The sequence below is a fragment of the Chionomys nivalis genome, chromosome 22, assembly GCF_950005125.1.
Source record: "Chionomys nivalis chromosome 22, mChiNiv1.1, whole genome shotgun sequence".
NCBI classification, from domain to species: Eukaryota; Metazoa; Chordata; class Mammalia; order Rodentia; family Cricetidae; genus Chionomys; species Chionomys nivalis.
The window spans coordinates 29,062,844-29,084,102 of NC_080107.1; the positions used below are offsets into that span (position 1 = coordinate 29,062,844).

At 44.2% G+C, this 21,259-nt stretch overlaps 1 protein-coding gene across 4 annotated transcripts in view; it reads right to left on the reverse strand.

The window, feature by feature from the left end:
- Nucleotides 1-21,259, reverse strand: part of Lypd6b (LY6/PLAUR domain containing 6B) — a 166,870-nt gene that overhangs the window by 126,630 nt on the left and 18,981 nt on the right. For 2 of the 4 annotated variants that reach the window (XM_057755312.1, XM_057755314.1), the window contains exon 2: nucleotides 10,428-10,514. The exons of the other annotated variants lie outside the window; for them this stretch is intronic. The gene's annotated coding sequence lies outside the window, so the exon portion shown is untranslated. The remainder of the gene's footprint in view (nucleotides 1-10,427; nucleotides 10,515-21,259) is intronic. 4 annotated transcript variants of the gene reach the window in all.

A 21,259-nucleotide genomic window follows, 5' to 3' on the forward strand; every position in this document is an offset into this window, starting at 1 on the left:
AAGACAAGACCAGATACCAACACCGAGAATTACAATCTTTCTAAGCCTAAATGCCTAAACAGGAGTGTAAAAAACAAAATCAGTAATAGCCAGGACAATATGTCTCTATCAGAGCCCAGGAAACCCTACCACAGAAGAGCTTGAGTATCAGACACAGCTGAAGCACAAGAAAAAGACCTTAAACAGCCTTTATGAATACAATAGAGGTCCTAAAAGAGAAAATTAATAACTCTCCTAAAGAAATCTGTGATAGCACAGTGGAAGGAAATGAATAAAATCATTCAAGACCTGAAAGTAGAAAGAGAATCAACAAAGAAGACCCAAGCTGAGGGAAATGAAGAAGTGAAAAAATTAGGAACTTGAGAAGGAACCCCAGAGGCAAGCCTCACCAGCAGAATGTAAGAGTTGAAGAGAGAATCTGAGGCATTGAAGACACAATAGAAGAAATCTAAATAATTCTTGGCACGAAACATCCATGAAATTTGGGACACTATGAAAAATCCAAATCTAAGAATAACAGGGATAGAGAAAGGTCAAAGACACAGAAAATACTTTCAACAAAATCATAGAAGAAAATTTCCATAACCTAATTAAGGTGTTCCTATCAAGGTACAAGAAGCCAACAGAAGACCAAAGAGACTGGATAAGAAAAGAAAGTCCCTGCCAGGCGGTGGTGGCACACACCTTTATTCCCAGCACTTGGGAGGCAGAGGCAGGTGAATCTCTGTGAGTTCGAGACCAGCCTGGTCTACAAGAGCTAGTTCCAGGACAGGCTCCAAAGCCACAGAGAAACCCTGTCTTGAAAAACCAAAAAAAAGAAAGTCCCCTGGATACATAAAAGTCAAGACACTAAATGTACGGAGCAAAGAAAGAATATTGAAAACTGCAAGGGAAAAAGGATCAAGTAGCATTTAAAGGCAGACCTAATATAATAACACCCAACTTTTCAATGGAGACTCTAAAAGCCAGGATCTGCAAACTTTAAGAGACCACAGATACCAGGCCAGACTACTATACCCAGCAAAACTTTTAATTACAATAGATGGAGAAAATAAGACATTCCATGATAAAACCAAATTTAAACTGTATCTACCTGCAAATCCAGGCCTACAAAAGGTGCTAGAAGAAAAACTTTAACCTAAAAAGATTTTTTTAATAAGCAAGGGAGATTGAAAATATTTTAGATATTAGATAATTTTTAAAAAGATTGCTGTCCATTTTTTAAGTGTGATGCTGTATAATGGTAATCTAAGAAAATGTCCCTATTCTTGAGGTGCATTCTGAAGTATTTAGGGGTAGAATGCTATAAATGAAATGAGAGAGGGAAGGGCAAACACAGCAACATGCAACTGTTTGCCTGTATAGCCTCTGTGGTGATCTGAAAACCAAAATGGCCCCCAACGGGAGTGGTACCATTAGGAGGTGTGGCTTTGCTGGAGTAGGTGTGGCCTTGTTGGAGGAAGTGTGTCACTGTGGTGGTGGGCTTTGAGGTCTCCCATGCTCCACTTCCTGTTGTCTTCTGATCACCATGTCTGCTTGCATACCGCCATGTCCAGCCATGATGATAATGGACTAAACCTCTGAAACTGTGAGCCACCGCAATTAAATGTTTTCTTCTATAAGAGTTGCCATGGTAATGGTGTCTCACAGAGATAGAAACCTGAACTAAGACAACATCAAAACTGGAAACACTTTGACCGCTGCCCTTTGAGTAGGTGTCTGTACATTACCCTACTGGACACACATGGACCACTGTCCTCTGCAGCAACTGCCTGCACATTAACCGACTGTGCGTTTTTAGTCCCATCTAGGGTACTTTGCTCAGTACCCCTAGACTCCAGCCCAGGGACCTGGCGTGGGCTTTGGCTTTGTAATCTGACAACGAGCACATCTGTTTCACATCCCAGCACTCAGTCTCTCTGCGGAGGCATAGCCAGTGCAGCCAGGCAGTTAGGGAGAAGGCCGTTCCACACCCTGCATTCCTTATTTCCTGAGGGCAGTGGAGTAGAAAGGGAGGCTTGAATTATGGTTGTTCTCAGCCAGGCTCAGCTCACAAGCCTTTCCGGCTGCCTTAGAACAGTGTGATTATTAACCACAAAGAGAGAGAGAGAGAGAGAGAGAGAGAGAGAGAGAGAGAAATCTCCCAACCCTGGGTCCTCCACTGGGACAAAATAATAATAATAATAATAATAATAATAATAATAATTTAAACAATTACAACTGCTGCTGCAGTTCTGGAGGTCTTACCATTCACCAGACACCAAGTGTCTTAAACTATCCTGATTCATGGACTCCCATGTAGAATTATTCATTGTCATCAGGCATTACTATCCAGAAGTGAAAGAAACACTCACGTAAAACACAAAAAAATAGTAACAGAATTCATATTCAGAAGGCTCAGTCACCTTTGCTTAAAGAGGCAGGAATTAGGGGAAGGGAGTATGCCAGGAATTTCTTTCCTAAAACCATTAGTGCCGCCCCCTCCGCAGCCCAAGTCCTTGTAAGTCTCAGCACCCACAGTCATTTATCACTGAAAGAACAGCTTGCTTCCTGACACAGGCTCAAGCTACACTGGAATCAAAGCAAGAACAGCAAAGATGTATGGCCTCATCCCGCCATGGCTCCCTGGACATCTCCAAGGGGCCTCCTTGCCATGGTTCACATCTTTCTTTTCACACTTCACTGTTAGAAAATTCCAAAGACCCAGCTAGATGTTCCTCTCGACTGTAAACAGTTTTTGAAGAGAGAGAGAGAGAGAAAGCTTCCAACAACATCCCATGGACACAAAATTAAGGCTCTTGGGAAACCTTCAAATATTAAATATTAGAAAGCAGAAAATGAATTACTTCAACATGTGTTTGCTTGTTTGAAGGAAAAAATAAAGATACTCAGAATGTAGTTCCAGTACACCACAGCAATGAAAAAAACAAAATAAAACAAGACCAAAAAAAAAAAAAACCACAGTATCTGTCATTAATAAAATAGGGAGGCTTCCTGGAATATCATAGAAAATTAGAACAACATGGGTGAAACCTCATATAATGTCATAATGTCTACTGAAAGAAGGCAGACACTACTCTGGCCTACACACACACACACATACACACACTCACATTCATGTGCACACTCACAGAAATATATCTTTCAAAATATGCACCAGGACAGCCAGGGCTAGAGAGACCCTGTCTCTAAATGTGTGTGTGTGTGTGTGTGTGTGTGTGTGTGTGTGTGTGTGTGTGTGTGTGTAAGAGAGAGAGAGAGAAAGAAAGAGAGAGACAGAGACAGAGAGCACATAAAATTCCAACAGTGGTGAGGAATAGTGCCTAGGAGGGGGCATGACAGAGGGGTCCTTGATAGGGATCTGTCTCTCGCCAGGGATACTTTCAAAGCAGTCTGTTTAGTGAATCCCAGTCTTTTGGTTTTCTGTAAGCATGCTACACTTCAATGAAAGGTTTACATAAAGTTGTGAGCACTGTAAAATCTTGCACCAAGAGCTCTCTGACTTAAGCTTCTGAAGGAGCCCAAGAAATAGTGGTGTTACATAAAATCGTCAACTTAGAGACAGAGAAGAGCTCAGGGCAATTTGGAGGCAACATCTAAGTCTATATGTAAAGTGAAATTAGACACAGTCCCAGCAACAGCTGACAAATAGCTCTGCAGGCATTAGCAAGAATTGCTGGGGGGAAGTAATTACAAAGGCCTTTGATCTTCTATTATGTCTTCTATCTGGGATCTCAAAGGAGCCAATAAACAAGTGAGGCAGCCACAAAGCCACCTGTGGCTTCGCCTGTTTACAGCCTAGGCCGGATCTAGTCACCTTTGTACACAGAAGCTCAAACTGGGAAAGAAAACATGACATAAACCAAGACTTCAATACACGGATTGGAAGACTTCTGCCTGCTCCTCGGGCAGAGGCCAAATCTACCAGTTAGCACTTCCTAATCTATTAGATGCTTGCTTTGTTTTGTAATAGCAGTTTGGTTTTGTTTGTCTGTTCTTAGGCTGTTTATAAACATGTGCAGTATTTTGACGGTGTGTGTATGCCGTGCCTGGTGCCTGTGGAGGCCAAAAGAGAAGGGATCTCCTAGAACCAGAGTTACAGAGGGTTTTGAGACACCATGTGGATGCTGGGAACCAGACCTGTGTCCTCTGCAAGAGCAGTAAGCATTGCCCCTCCAGCCCCTGTCTGAGTGTTAAGAGCAAGAAGGGAAGGAACCTGAGAGAAGCAACATAGCCTGTCTCTCCAGACCACCCAGTGCTATTGGACTTCCTCACTAACCGTTCCTTGCACTGAATTTCACTACCACGGTCACACACACATGCTCCACCCAAATCCAAATGCTCATCTCAAGCCTTCAGTTTCAAAATTGGAGTTTATTTGACAATCAGATATAATTAGGCAAGGTGAGCTCATTCTGCAGAAGGGTGGGTCTCATCCACCCAATTGGTGTCCTCTTAAGAAGGGTGCGTTTGGGTACAGACATGCCCTTAGGGTGAACATCAGCTGGAAACTGGGGGTTCTGCTGTCACAAACCAAGGAAGTACCAGAAGCGGGAGAAGGGAGCAGAGGGGACAGAAGGGCACAGCCCTGCCAAGCCCTGGCTTTCAGTCTCACCTCACAAGTGACTCGGGGCACTTTTGCTATGTTCCCCCCACCCCCACCTTGGTGGGTCCTCTGCCATTGGTATTATGGGGGCTCTAACAAGCTAACACCTTCACAGTTCCATTGGCAGTGACCGTTGAAGCTGCGCTGTTCTTGCTCCAGAGACAAAGAAACAAGTGAAGAAAGATAAAGGAGTCCCTTGGAACCACAAACCACCGTAAGAAGCAAGAGAGACTGCGCTATAGAAATTTTCAAAAGTAGGAAAGAAATGACAGGCTCCGCCCCCCTGAGGACTCCAATCTGGGTGCCGCATGTGGAATGGCTTAAGAGGCCTCTGCTATAGCAAATGTTGGGAGTGAGAGCACCTTCCTGAAGGTGCCTCCTAACCCCACAAATCTAAATGATGCCAGACAACTTCCCCTGTGGGCTGGTAATTCCCACTATGGGAATGACTTAGTTTCCAAATACCTAAATCTGCTAAAAAAGAATGTAGTTACTGAAAAGGAAACCCACGGGGTTGGGAGGGTGAACAAAAATGGCATTTTAATAAGTTACGAGGCTCCAAGAGGGCCTGGTAGTTGCCAAGCATTTTTGAACTTTACCACAGAATGAGTCTGTGTTGTCTTCCAAAAATGTCAGTCCAGCAAAAACCATGCACTATGTAGTGTGCTTCAGATGCAGTCCCAGAAAACAAAAAAAAAATGAGCCTCAGAGAGCAGTCAGCATTAGGGTGGGTTTTATGACTTGAACTCTGGTATATGCCCATTACGGCTCAAATCCAAATTACATTAAAAGCCTGTAATATCTAGACTGGATTTAATATTAGCTGGAACTATGTGGCTAGAGTTAAATTCTACAAAATGGAAATGATCTCATTTAAGACATTAATTGAATGTCCATACATGCTGGGTAGGAAGAGGCCGGCCAGTGGGAACAAGGATGGTTGCTCTCACACACTTTGCAGCCTAGCTCCCAGCCTGCCGTTCAGCCCACACTGCAGCTGGCGTGGTGGCACATGCCTGCCATCCCAGCACAGGGGAAGCCGAGGCAGGAGGCTGTGCATTCAGGGCCAGCCTCAACTACACAATGAGACCCTGGCTCTGACGTTAGACTGAGAGAACCCTGGTTAAATTTGGTGGCAGTAGTGTTAGAAATTGCCATTTATCCTCCCGAGTTTCAAAACAAGCCACACCCGTGTGGCTATCTTTGAAATGAACACCCTTGGCTGGGGTTCGCCTTAATGAGCTGTGTAGAAGAGGTAGCTTCCCTTTGTGCTGTGTGGAAACCACAGATGCTGATCACAGTTCCTCTGGAGGAAGTCACTGTTTAGTCCAGAGGACCAGGTACTGCTCATTTTCCCAGCCTACTTTTCAAACCTCTGGTTTACAAGAAGGGATTATGTCCTCCAAACCCTCACTGATGGTGTAAACACAGCATTTGAAAACTATGGAAGAAAGCAAAAGTCAATCCAAATGACGATTCCATCGTGGTAGGACATGGGGACCTCTGTCTGGGAATATAACGTAACAGCGGAAATCCCGTTACCGGTACAGCTTGGACTCGCGCAGTCCAGGGACCCTCCGCTGGCCTGCAGTGGAGGCACTGTGACCTGACATTGTTAGCCTACCAGACAAACTGGCAACGCTGACTGTCACACTCTATGTGAATCCGGCTATGAATTCAACATCCTCTTCCCAGGTCTGTCTTTAAGGAAAACAGCAGGAGGTTCCAGCCTAAATCACACCACCAGGACCTTCTGCCATTCCAATAGACCTTCTTTCCTGGTGACAGAGTCACTTTCAGCCTAATGTTTGTAGTCAGCAGGCCATTGGCCATCATGGCAAGTGACCAGCATGGAGGTGACGGTGGAGGCTGCAAGCCATCCACATCTGGATTAGCAATGACTCACTTCACCCCGTTCGTTCTTTGTCCTCACCGCGGAATCACTATATAGTGATTATATAACTCAAGTGATATCACACTAATGCCCGTCACTATACAGCACACCACTGCCCGCCACTATACAGTGCACCGGTGCCTGTCTCTACATAGCTAAAGAACTCATCAAAATGCCGTGAACAACTTAGACTCAAAGTATTTGTGATAGCACCCTCTACCAAATAAAGAAAATGATGTTTCTAACCCATTTTCAACTTCAGGGTTTTTTTTAAATGTATTTATTTACTTATTCTACTTTTTTTAAAAAAGAATTTACTTACTCTCTATCTACTTTTTTGTAATATATCTTCATTATAGCTCACTCTTAGATCCAAAGAGTTGTTCTTTGTTTGTGTTTGTTGTTTTTAAAATAATGTTACGTTGGCTGGAGGGATGGCTCAGTGTTTAAGTGTGCTTCAGAGACCCAAGGTCAATTCACAGCATCCCTTTCAGGCAACTCCAGGGGATCTGAAACCCTCTTCCAGCATCTATAGGCATCCATGTTTGCACAACCTCATATAAGTACAAATAAAATCTTTTTTAAATCCTCTTACATATTTACAATCATGGCTAACATTTCCTTCCTGCCTTTTCCTATATAAATTTTATTCTGCTTCACACCTCAATATTTTTTTTAGCTATAAAACAGCCCATTGTATGGATGCACTAGAATTCATACACCCATCATTCTGGTTGGATGCTATCTCATTTTCAATTATGTGTTATGTATTACACTTTTTGTTTGTTTGTTTTTGCTTTTTCCAGACAGGATTTCTCTGTGTAACAGCTCTGGTTGTCCTGGAACTCGCTTTGTAGACCAGGCTGGCCTCAAACTCACAGAGATCCACCTGCCTTGCTGGAATTAATATGCATTAAACTTTAGAGGGCTGTTTTCTGTATATCAAACATTTCCTTTAAAAAAAACATTTCCTCTGGGTGTGACTGCTCAGGTATAAAAATCATTCTAAAGTTTTAGTAATGGCTCTGTCTGAGAGGTTCATTTTGGCGTTAAATTCTGACATCTCATTTGTCATCTAAAAGGCCATTCTGCCACCATCTTGGATCCTTCCCCAGGACTTTGCTTACTCTAGGCTGTCCTTGCCTCCCTCATCCTCCTGCCTCAGTAGCGGAGCTAGGCTCACCTTCCGAGGTATGAAGCTCACTTTCCACTGCTGTGATAAAAACACTGGCTAAAAGCGACTTGGGAAGGGCAGGGGTTGTTGACCTACGTGTCCCAATCACAGTCCATCACTGAGGGAAGCCAGGGCAGAAACACAAGCCGGAGCTGAAGCAGAGACTGTGGTGGAATGCTGCTCACTGGCTGGCTCCCCACAGCTTGCCCAGCTGGTTCTAGTAAACAACTCCGAACCATAAGCCTAGGGGTGGGTAGCACCTCCCACAGTGGGCTGGGCCCTCCCATATCAATCTTAAATCAAGACAATGCCCCGCCCTTCCCAGATAACCTTGGCTCCCAGAAAACACCACACTGAGCAGCACCATCTTACACAGCCTCACTGTTGGGGGTTTGATTTATATTTTCTTTTGTTTCTGATTATTTTTATTCACCCTCCAGACGTGTCCTGACACACTATGCTCTATTAACACTGCTTTTCAAAATATGTCAGTCATATTTATTTTCCTTGGCTGCTTTTTGGAATATGAGCATTTTTCAGGACTCATTTGACTAACTGCCCCCTCCCCCTTCCCAAATACCTAATCGTCCTGTGATCAACTTTCTAACCACAGTTTTTGTGGGAAACAGTTTTGCTTTAGAATGACCTGCAAATTCTGAGGTTGTTCTCTATGAAATCCCTTCTACAGAGGAGTGCCCAGTCATCTTTGCCCTTTAGTCCTTCTGCAGAGGAGTGCCCAGCCATCTCTCCCCTCTAGTCCTTAGCACAAAACAGACTTTATTTTTTTTCCCATGGCTCTGATACCTTTTCTGAGGAGGTGTCTCGATATTGAGCTAAGGAGCTCAAACTCACGGTTTGCTGGTTCCCGTTTTGACCCCATGCATCTTTTTATTTAATTCTATCACATGAACAGATTTAGGTCAAACATACAAATCTAATTGCTTGCTCACTATTGTAAATTTCAACAAAATATACAATAAAATTTCAATAAAATGCAAAATCATATATATAGTATTGTATATATGAATATATAGGCATCAAGTCATCAAAATAAAAATGGTAAAAGCAAACCCAACTGGCTGCTTCCACGTTTTTTTTTTACTATCATTTGTTTACTGTTCTCAGTCAGACCAGCACTGAGGGAGCAATAGGAACAGCTAAAGATTTAAGACAACTTCAGGAAATCAAGAGGAGGAGGAGTCCAAATTGAAAACCCAGATCCAAACACAGCAATGCCCAACTACAATCACAGTGCACAGGAGTCTGAGGCAGGAAGACCTTAAAGTCAGAGGCCAGGCCCGGCAGCTAAAGATGACCCTCTTTGAACAAAGAAATAACTAAAGCCCAGTCATGGGCATCCTATAGTGCCTGAATTGTGGTTTCGACCATGAAAAGATCACCACCATGGGACCAAAGCCTGAGATAAGGAATGTGGGCAGCCACCATCCCTTCCAAGATCATCTCACCCTTGCTTTACTCCAGGTAGACACATGACTGATCAATTCCTACTCATGAGGCTGGTGAGACCTAAGGCCCCGCCTCATTGCCTGCCTCGGGAATGCAGGCACTGCACTGTTCTCCAAGAGTCAGACGGAGTTGCAATCATAGATTTAGATTCTATGGTATACAGGATCTTATTGTTTGGGTTCAGGAGTCACCCCAGCCCCCTGGTACCCTATGTCGAAGGAGTCTGGAATGTTTGGTTGGAGGCTTCACCCAGCCCATGGCATCCATGTGTCCCGGGAGTCTGGAATGTTTGGGTGGAACTTTCCACCCTAAGCCCCCTCCCCTGGGAGTTGCTGCCGTCCAGACTCTACCTCCAAGAAAGCCTGCCAAACGGTGACCCCTCCCCAGAGAGGGTCAAGACCACTCCTGCAGGCTATTTAAACTGCCCCCACGTGGTCTTCCAGGTTCTCTTTCCCCTCTCCGTGGTTTCCTGGTCTTCCCCCAGGAGCGCCATCATCCATTAAACCTGGGCTTTTTCTAATTCGGTTTGATTCAGTCTGATTTGGGTTATTGCATCAGCGGAGGTTTGTTAAGCTATGAATCTTTACACTTGTAACTTGAATTGATGATCAGAGTTTCAACAAACTCTTGTCCGACTCACTCTAACTTATGAAATAAGTTATTACACCTCAATATCTGAGGGGCATTGGCTCCTAGATTTTCTCAGACACACACGTCCCTAGATACGAGAACCCCTTTTGTGGAGTGGTATCGATTCTGCATGTGGCCAACATTTATCCTCATCCCCTTTTGTTCCAATTGAACGTAGGGCACTGCACACATTGTGCAAGTGTTCTAATGTGGGGCTGGTAACACAAGCTCAGCCCTTTCTTATTGCAATTTGAATACAGGATCCTACTTAAATTGTTGCCTTGGACTCACAGCCCAGATAGGCCTTGAACTCGCAACCTTCTGCCTCAGACTCCAGGTGCCTGAGTTCACAGGCCTGAGCCCCCAGGTCCAGCTTTCCATGTTCCGTAAATCATCTCTCGATCGTTTATAATAACTAATTCCATGTCAGTGTTGTGTAAATAGTCATTATGCTGCATTGTTTAGGGGATCAGGACAAGAGAAAAGGTCTGTACATGTTTTGTACCGTGCAATGTTCTTCCAACATTTTCCGGTTCGGTGGAACTGTGCGTGTAGAGTCTGCAGATAACCTCTCTTTACAGTTGTTATTGCTGACTGAAGATGGCATAGCATGTGTTAACATAGGAACATGGTTTGCCTTGAAGCAAGAAACTCACCAAGTGGTGTAGGAAGGATGGGAGGAACCGTGTTTTCTCTCTTCTCTGTTCTCAGCTTCTCAATATTGAGCCACACAAATGAACCACCTATTCGGGAAGTAAACTGTGTTTTAGCATTTTTAAAGCAATTCCACAGGAGATTCTGGATGCTCAGCAAACATTAATTCAAATTCATCAGCTCTCAGGAAAGTAAGTGATGGGCACAAAGAGACATTTACCTTAAGTAAGCTAGCTAAGGGAACACCCCTTCATGTAGTTACCGTCTACGTACATTGTATGTTTGCTATAGCATTTCTTCAGCCCTATGACTTTTTTCTGGGGCTAAGAGCTCAGAGAATTTACCCCACTTCATAACCAAGTGGAAAATTCTCTGTATACACCCTCTAAGTCAATTCCCTATGGCTGGAAGCAGGAAGAAAAACACCAAGAAATATACATAGTAACTCCACTCCAGAATTCTGAGACTCCAGCCTGAAAGTTTACTGGTGTTTTAGATCTACATAGAAGGAACGCCAACTAAAAAATCTGGAAGTGTGTGTGTGTGTGTGTGTGTGTGTGTGTGAGAGAGAGAGAGAGAGAGAGAGAGAGAGAGAGAGAGAGATCAGAGAGGTGACCTAATGGTTAACCCTACTAGCAAATATTAGCTTGCCTCTGACCTGAATTTGTGCTAACTCAGAGGTCCTCACTGTGCACTCACAGATCCTCACTGCCTCCCATTCTTCACACAGCTTGGTCTGACTTGCCTCAGTGTCTCTCTAATTTTGCAACCATTTAACTAATGTTCTTCCTTAAGCCTGTGAGCCTTATCTGGTTTCTGATCATTCATCAGCGGCCATCGTGGGGCCAGTAAGCTCCATCTGTTGAAACTTCCTCTCATGACTTGTGATGTCCTTCTGCATGGGCACTGCTGTCACCCTGTCCCTCTCCTCACCATCTCTGTTGGTCTGTGCTCATGCCTACGAGGACCAGCATGCTGGGCTTATGGGAGAGGATTGGAAACAGGTATTCCAGGCTCCACGGAACCTGCAAGCTGCCTCCTGCTCCCCAAGGCATCTTGACGAAAGTCCAGAGTGTGCATCTGCAGAAGCACAGCCCATCAGTGTAGTTAGGCTCGAAATCCATTGTCCACGGAGGCACAGTGGTGGTAGGCGCATGGGGACCAATATCAGAGCAGAGATGTGGAGTCCTCAAAGCACCCTGTGGGTATTCCTAACATGTGTCCATCACAGGGCCTAAACAGGGGTGGGAATGACCGCCAAAACAACAAACCCCGGAACACATAGGTGGACTTGAACAATAGACCAGCAGGAACAAGGCAGATTCCAGGATCCAGCATCTAACCAATGACGCTGCAGATCCAGCTCCAGCAGAAACACATACAGTACTGTACAGAAAACTGAAGAAGATACCCAGGCGTGCAGACCCAGAGAAGACTGAGGGTGGGGATCAGGGTGACTTGCCTGCTCCCTCCCAGGTTTGAACCGGTTTGTCACTTGCCAGCTGATGGTTGTGCAGCCATCACACCCGTGCCCGCAACAGGAATGGGTCTAGACACTATGTTAGGCCTGCCAGGTAAGAACGGGAGCAGCTACAAGGCACGGGGTTGAAAAAAAAATAAGGAAATGACAGCAAAGCTCCAATTACTACACCGCCCTTACCATCACCACTGAAGCCAGCAAAGCTCCTGCTACACCGCCCTTACCATCACCACTGAAGCCAGCAAAGGTGAGCATGTGCTACCCCACCCCCCCAGGCGGCCCCTCTACTTCACCATTCCCTTTCCAGCCCTCTGGCCAATTCCATGTTCCGTGAACTAGGTACAGGGCCCTCCCAGGGCCCTGAAGGCTCCTTCCCTCAGCACTTCCTCCTGCAATTTTCACTCAAATGCCCCAGCAGTTCCTACTAAAGTATCATTGCAAATCCCCCTTCACAACCCCCAGAACTTTCTCCTTTCCTTGCTGTTATCACAGCACGCCTGACATTGCCGCTGTGTGTGTTTTTGTTTGCTGTCTCTGTCACCAGAAGACACACACTAAAAGCCCAGAAAGGCACAAGTAACGGCAGAAGGAAATGATGTCGCGGGCAGAGCATACCTTTGGTCACTTCTCCATTTGCCATTACACCACTGTCACTTAGGACCAGTACCAGACCAGACACTTTCCTTCTGATTTCCAACTTCTTTAGTCTCCCCTTTCTTCAGACTTACGCCATATTGTCTACTCCCCATGAAAGTCCAGACCAATTATCACCTCACCTCACTGGACTGCTAAGAGGATTAAAGGAGATAACTCATCCTCAGAAGAGCTCTAGGCCAATGACTTGGCCTTTCTTACATGCCATGTCCAACAAATCACGGCCACTGTAATTATTTGGGAGATGTGTGTGTGTGTGTGTGTGTGTGTGTGTGGTGATGATGATGATGATGGTGAAGGTGATTCTAGAGATCAAACTAGGGCCCTTAATACATATTTTTAGTAATGATTTGTCAACTGCTTAAAACAAAACCTAAAGTTCACCTTTCAAACATCCAGTGGGAAGCCCCTAGAACCTCTGTTTAAACAGAGATTCCCAGCCTTCCTTGTTCCAAGGCTGACCTGGCATGCAAACACAGCAAACCCTTGAAAACAGCATATATAATAGGAACTGTGCTCCAGCACGAATACCAAAGCCAAAATATTATATAAAAGATCAAACAAATATTGACTCAAAGAATTTTCCCCAAGGCAACTGTTATAGTCTTATCTTGAATAGAATGTTTGCACAGTTAATTAAGTTTTGCTGTGCTCTCAGCAAGATCCCAGGCAGCCCCTGCCAAGCTGAGCTTCATGGTCCACCATCTTATCACTGTTTACAGAGCCGCATAGGAATCCCTCTCCACCTAGCCCCTCACCTAGCAGTGGGGCTAGCGCTGGGTGTGGGATTCAGCGATAAGTAAGTCATACACCTTTTATGCCTGGACCAAAGAGAATGGACCTTCGGTGTGCCAGAGATCCCGTTTGCTTATCCCCGCAAATATGCTTTGTCATTACCTCCCATAAGTCCACAGGCTGTGTCTGTTACCACCTGCTGACTTCCTGGAAACGTGTGAAAGCCTAGAAATGTATGTGCACAGGGAGCTGCTTCTGCATTCCCTGGATATACTTTTAAACCCCAAAACCAACTAAGAGTTTACTTCCTGTCCCTGCTACAGAGACAGTGCTAACACTGCTTGAAGACAGAAACCTCAAAACTCATCTCAACGTCTAAACCCATTCTGCGTAATGAATGGGCTGACTGCCAGATGAATTCTGCGTCTAAGCTGCAGAGGTCAGCAATGACAGACAGAAGCCAACAAATGTCACTTAGTACTTTTTCTCCCCCTCCTTCTATTCAGCAAGAGCTTTTGATGCTCTACCTGCTAGACTCTGGTTGGGAATAAAAGTCTAAACTCTACTGTGCCTCTAGGAAAAGTATATTGGATGTATTCAAGAGTGGGGGGAAGTGGTCAACAAGACAGCTAATATAACTTAAATAATTTGACATTGATGAGCCCCCCTCCAAAAAGAGAGAGAGAGAGAAAGATAAAAGAGAGAATTAGGATATAAAATGTGGGAGGCCCACAAGAAAGGACTGATATCACGGATGGCTAGCGATGGCTAGCCATGGACATCCTCAGTAGGAAGCCACTATTTGTGCCTAAAGGAATGGGAACGGTCTTACAGAGAAGTGGGCAAGAGCATTCCAGGCAGAAGAAGTGTTTGCACCAAGGTCCTGCAGCAGACTACAGACAACAGGTTGGAACACGAAGGAGGTGGAACCCACTGTCTCACATCAGGGATAGAAGGTGAAAGAAGCAAGAAAAGTAGGGAGGAAGATGAGACAGAGCCTCGCTGCTAGACACACTCAGTGATACCAGTGATGGAAAGTTTCATCTATTCAAAACCCTGATGGTTATTTCCCCAAGAATGTATACATCCATATTTCAAAAGAGAAACCTGTATGGGTGGAGAGAGGAAACCTTTGGGGATAAAATAAAAAGTTATGCATTAAGTTAACATGCTTGCCTGGGAGTAAATCCTAAACTTTTTTGAATACAAACGCCAGCTCTTCATGCTTTGACTATGAACACCAAGAGCAGGGAGCAGGCGTGACAAGAGCAAAGCAGCTATGCACCCTAGGGAACCGCACACTCAGCGACGCTGTATAAACACGGTGTCCTGGTCAAAAAATGATAGCACGCAGTCATGGGAGACTGGAATATCGGAATTCACCATATGAGCATCTTTAAAAGGGGCTGGGGGTAAGGGGAGATGGGAAGAAAAGTGAGAAGGGGAGGATGGTGAGAGCTTGGGGGAATGGGATGGTTGGGATGGAGGAAGGGTGGATATGGGAGCAGGGAAGTATATATCTTGATTAAGAGAGCCATTTTAGGCTTAGCAAGAGACTTGACTCTACAGGGGTTCCCAGGTGTCCAAGGAGATGTCCCCGGCTAGTTCCTTGGACAGCTGAGGAGAGGGAGCCTGAAATGGCCCTATACTATAGCCAAACTGATGAATATCTTGCATATCACCATAGAACCTTCATCTGGAAATGGATGGAGATAGAGACAGAGACCCACATTGGAACACTTGGACTGAGCTCCTAAGGTCCAAATGAGGAGCAGAAGGAGGGAGAACATGAGCAAGGAAGTTAGGACCGCAATGGGTGCGCCCACCCAATGAGACGGTGGGGCTGATCTAATGGGAGCTCACCAAGGCCAACTGGATGATGGAGCATGTGATCAAACCAGACTCCTTGAACGTGGCTGACAAGGAGGGCTGACTGAGAAGCCAAGGACAATGGCACTGGGTTTTGATCCTACTGCATGTACTGGCTTTGTGGGAGGTGGAAATTTTTAATAAAATTTTTAACAAAAAAAAGTCTAATAAGGCCTTAAGATCTTTGGTAAGCGTCAGAGCCAAGATGGCTCATGCTATATACAAACTATACCTTTTCCCTGCCCAGCCAGTTTCTCAACCTAAAACACTATCAGTCAAGATAAACGGCACAGCTGTACCACAGCTGGGAACGGCACCCTAAGATCTGCTATCTCCTCCCATCAATTCTACTCAGTCCCCATTAACCCAGTTTCGTATTTGGTGTCAACAGTTTTCCATTAACCAATGTTCCTAAACAGCTCTAAGGCAGGGACGCCACTCAAGTCTACACAGTCGGTCACCGAGGTGACAGGTGTGGACTGCAGGGCATGGCCGGCAGCTTGTGTAACGAAAAGATTATGTTATTAATGACTCATAAGCCACAGTCCTGCCCACTGAGCTTGCCCAAGGCCACTCCCACTATCTACCCACAAAATGGACAAATCGCTCTTCTGGGAAGCTATCAGGAAATTAAAAGAAGCTGCAGAGGCTAACACAATCTATATAATAACCGACCTGGGAAGAAGGTCCTGAAGCTTTAGAAAAGTCACGAAGGAGCAGTGAGGATGGGTTTTGAGAAGAAATTATAAAAACCGAGTGAGACAAAACAGAGTGGAGAAAATTATCATAGCTATTACTTAGGATTTTTGGAAATACACTTGGCATCTCTTTTAATGGTCTCTGAAAGACACAGTTAGAGTGAATGTTTGGAAACACTTGCTGACTGCCTGGGTTCCTGAGCTGAGCTTTAAGAGGCTCTCAGAGCATTAGTCTTGCAACACCTGGAACTGAGCAGTCCGGTCCACTGCGGAAGGATGCTCCAGGTCCTTCACTTGTCACAAGGCAGTCTTCGGTGCTGAGGGTGGTGATGTGCTCTACAATAAAACACTGCCAAGATACCACAGGGAAAACCACGACAGACCTTTCTTCCCTGACTCAACAGAAAAGCCAGTTACCCTGAAGAGGTTAAAGGCCACATGTCAGTTTGCTCTCAAGCTGCCTTCAAAAGGTACAGACACGGCCAAAAAAAGTTTCTGCCATGCATTTTTTTTTCAGTATCAACAAAGAAGCCTAAATAGCAAAAGTCTGTTTCCTCGCAGTGAGGTTCCATGACCATGTAGAATTTTCTGAGCAGTTGACCTGAGATTGTCTGAGCATGCACTCACTCCTCCCCAGAGGTCAGCTCCATAGCAAGTTTGAGAGGAGAATGATTAGACCATGCTTAATCCAAAAGGAAGTCTTCTATAGCCTAGGACGTTTCTGGCCAGAAATAGTTTATCTAAAAACAAACTATGTCACAGTAGTGAGTAGTCAATTAAAATTTTCATTTGCACAAAGAAAAATGAAGTCATAAATCTAATCATAAAACAGCTACTTCAGACATCAATGATTATGATTATACCAGAACTCTTTTAATACAAAATAAAGTAAGAGAAATAAAGGTCTTTTAAGACAAAGGGATTTTCTGAAACCAAAGGAAAGAAAGAACTATCTCTTAGTTAGGGTTTCTATTGGTGTAAAGAGACACCATGACTGTGGCAACTCTTATAAAGAACACATGGAATTCTGGTGGCTCGCTTACAGGTTCAGAGGTCCTGTCCACTATCATCATAACAGGGAGCACGGCAGCAGGTAAGCAGATATGGTGCTGGAAGAGTAGTTGAGATTCCTACATCTGGCAGGCAACAGGAAGTAGACTGAGATACTGGGCAGTATCCTTAGCATAGGAAACCCCAAAGCCCACCCCACAGTGACACACTTCCTCCAAAAGGTCTTACCCACTCCAACAAAGCCACACCTCCCAATAGTGCCACCCCCTTTGGGGACTATTTTCCTTCAAATCACCACAGACTGTGAGATGCTACTACATAAAACCCTAACACCTGGCCAGGTCGTGATGGCACAGAGACAGGCAGATCTCTGTGAGTTTGAGGTCAGCCTGATGGACAAAGGAAATCCCAGGACAGTCAGGGCTGCTACAGAGATCTGTCTCAAACAAAGAAAGAAGCAAATAAAACCCTAACACTTAAGTTAGCAAATCTCTGTCTGCAATTTTCTTACCCTTTCCCTTTTGCTTTTCTACAGTTAACAACACAAAGAGCCTACAATCAGGGAAAAAAAAAAAAACATAAAGTCTTCTAAAATTACACACAGAAATGAGGATGTACTTTTAGAATACATCTGAGGGAGCCGGGCGGTGGTGGCGCACGCCTTTAATCCCAGCACTTGGGAGGCTGAGGCAGGCGGATCTCTGTGAGTTCGAGACCAGCCTGGTCTAGAAGAGCTAGTTCCAGGACAGGCTCCAAAACCACAGAGAAACCCTGTCTCGAAAAACCAAAAAAAAAAAAAAAAAAAGAATACATCTGAGGGGTGAATTGCTTTTTTACTCTTCACTTTTATGTGTTCTTGGGGCTTTTATACTGAACATTTCTTAATTTATCATAAAGAGAAATTTGAAATAAGTTATTATTATTATAGTGTGATGAGACTAAGATAATTATTAAGGGTCATGGTATATACATAAAGGGCAGGATCAGGATAAAGCTTTCACTGATAACTAGCTATTTTGACCAGTGAAAGAAGTGGCAATTGTACCGCAGAAATTTCCAAGCTTAAGCAGGCTTAAGAACCACTTGGATAGCACACAGGAGAAGAAAGACACAGGAGAAGAAAGCTGGGGCCCTACATGTGTAAGTTCCCAAGTGGTATTGATGCTGCCTGTTTCCAGACTGTAAAGTCCATAGACAGGTTTGATACATTAGGAAGTCAGTAGGGTCTTCTAGAAAGTACACAAGCACATTGTGCACAGAAAGACAAGCACACTCAAGAGTCCAGCCTCTCAACACCCTAGAGCAGGAGCTCAAGTCATCTCTCTCCAGTCCCAACGAGGGGGTCAATGGAATTCAGATCATCCTGATTCTAGGACTAATAAGCTTGTTAGAACATATGATGGAACTAGCCTCTGGTTCCAACTTGGCAGAGTGCCTGTGCACTCCCTGGAACTCTCCATAAGTGTACCCCGGTGCTTGCCAAACACCACAGTTTCCTGTGAGGATGTTTTCAGATGCCTTCGGATGGATGTCCGAAAATGCGGTACCTATAAAAGAAGACAAAGGCAAGCATGCACGCCACAGCCTGATCACATGATGACCAACAATGCTTGCACTCAGCAGAGACCTCTGACAACACCAGAGAGGCAGAAGCAGGGAGAACTGCCAACAGTCAGGCCAGGCCCTGCCCTTCACTCCCAACCTCATGCTTCCCAGGCACGCTGAGATCCTTTAGGAGAAAACAACAGAAACGACAGTGAGAAACTCCATAAAGCCTCCGAAAGCTACCGAAGTGCTTTTAAAAATTACTCAGGCCCACACCCAGCAAGCATCATCACCCGGCAAGCCCTCCAGATACCTTGCGGCAAACTCGGTGTTTTCCTTGAGCCTAGGAAGAAGTACAGAGCTAAGAGGCCTCCACATTGGATGCAGGAAGACCTTCAAAGAGAGACTAAGTTAATTAACCATTCACAAGAGTACAGAGAATTCCCACCAGCCATCAGGTCCCCAAACACCACACCTGCCATTTATTCCCAGCGCTGCCATTTCCTGCCTGTGGTGAACTAATTACACACAGTGGGAATTCTGGAGCTGCCAGCTCTAATGGTTACCTGCTGTTAACTTGTTGTGTGACCTCAAAGATAGGTCTCCAGCGCCTTTATTTCCTCTGCTATAAAAGCAAGATAAGGGACTGGCAGGCTTGACAAAGAGCCCTAGCATAATACTACAGTCACGCTAGCCAGAGATGCTCTGGGATAGCAATTAATGTGTTTCTTTTACTAAGGCCTCTAACGATAACGATGACATGTTGTGAAAAGCGTGGGACCTGAAATGATATTTCCTCCTTTGCTAAGACAGGTTTGAATGGCAAATGCCTCCTCTAGAACAGAGGATAAAGCAACTGCCCGGCTTCTTGGTAAATCACTCAGTTTTGTTAAACAGCTGTCGGTAACCATCCTTCTAATGATAGGTTCTGGCTGTATAAGCAGATGAAGTACTAGAAAACATATTTGATTTCTCTAACCCTGGCATCCAGCATTAAAAGCTTAGTTTAATGCTTAAAACTCCATCAACATAGGGCTGTACTCTCTCACCAATAAAAGCTTTGAAACCACTGAAAACTATGCCACAGAATTGTGAGAGACATGGGCTGTGCTAACCTGCAAGAAAAGCTGGTTACAACACATTGTGAATACAAAGCGATCAGTATTATCAGATTCAGTGAATCCACATGATCATAGAAAACTATGCACAAGTGGGAGCTATTGTGTTTCACGCCCACCTTCTTAGGACCCCAGCCCTTTTCTTACACATTTCAGGAGGAGACACATCCCAATTGTGTGTATTACAAACTTAATGTAAATTTCCCCAGCTGCTTCTTTCTTCATGTGTACAAGTTTCAGCTTTGAAATAGTCAAACATTCTCTTTTTCCCATGAATGGCTTTTCTGGATTTAAACCATAAACAAAGTCATTCCTGCATATAGTTTGCTAATTCTCCCATAATTTTCTTTGCAATGTCCATCTCTCTGGAGCTTATTTTTGGGTACAGTATGTTTACTGGGGTCTAAGCTGACAACTCTTTGTGTCTGAATCACTCAACAAATAATTTACTAAATAACTCTTATTCATTATCTTATTTGGAAAACTTTGGTATATTTAATTTAAAGATAGTTTGGATATTACTTCATTTGTTAATACAAAGCTTAAAAAAACTATACTGAAACAAATATATACAATATTTTTAAAAATTTTCTAAGAAATTATGAACAGCCCCAACTATCATCAGGTCACTGCAGCAGGAAGCCACCTAAATAATAATGCTGGTTTGAAATCAGCTCACCCATTCACAGAGGCCTGTGAGAATGTAATTGTAGGGTTGGTAAGTACCTGGTAGCTGAGTCACTGACTACTGTTTGAATTTTCTGCTTATTTCATGGGGCTGGGTTATTACTTCTTGGGTGGTAATGTTATTCTTAGTCTGAAACAACTGGAAATAACACCCCTTGGCTCAGAAAAAAATATAAACAAAAACAGAAGAATAAAAGACTCCATTGTGTAATTTGGTCAAGATTTATAACCTTCGCTTCCCTCCATTGGTGATCCTTCCAGGTATATTAGGAAAGAGTTCTACAGTATGTGCTATATAGACTTGCACTTGTTTTCAGTTCTCTATTAACATTAAAATATAAGTTCTGGAAGCAAACGGTATGTGCATTGGGGAAGAGACGGGGGGGGGGGGGGGGGGAAGGAGAGAGGAAACCCGGAGGATCTGTCACCTGACAGCTGCCTCTTTGTAGAGGTGGGCCCTCAGGAAGGCTGATGGAAGACCAATTATTTTAGTATCTCATGTACTGCAAATGAATCTTAAGGGGAGGTTCACATAGCCCCAAAATTTCCCATCTTAAATCCATCTCTCCACTGAGAAACATGGTCCGATTCTTGCCATCAGTTCACACCCCGAAGCACAAGACATGATGATCTTTCTTTCCATTTGCATAGCTATGATTCGTCATTATCCAGCCCCACTTTTTTTTTACTCAACAAACTAGCATTGCACCATTAAGATTTCAGCATGTCTATTCTTGCAGCAAGTATTTTGAATTGTGCCTTTTAGAAGCAACCACTTTAAGGAAGAAAAAAAAAGTCATCACTTCTGAAGTACATACTTGGCTTGGTATTAGAATTTGTTTTCCTGCTGCCTTTTGTGAGGAGAAGGAAGGACTTGATTTTGTCTCAGCCCTGTGGTCCATGTCTTTGCTTTCCTCCCCCAAGAGACAAACCTCATCAGTGCTGTGTTTATTTCTTCCGTGCCAACCACATCACCCGTTCATTCTGATATACATGCTGTACATGTTAGCAAATTCTAGATGCATTCCCTTTTCTTC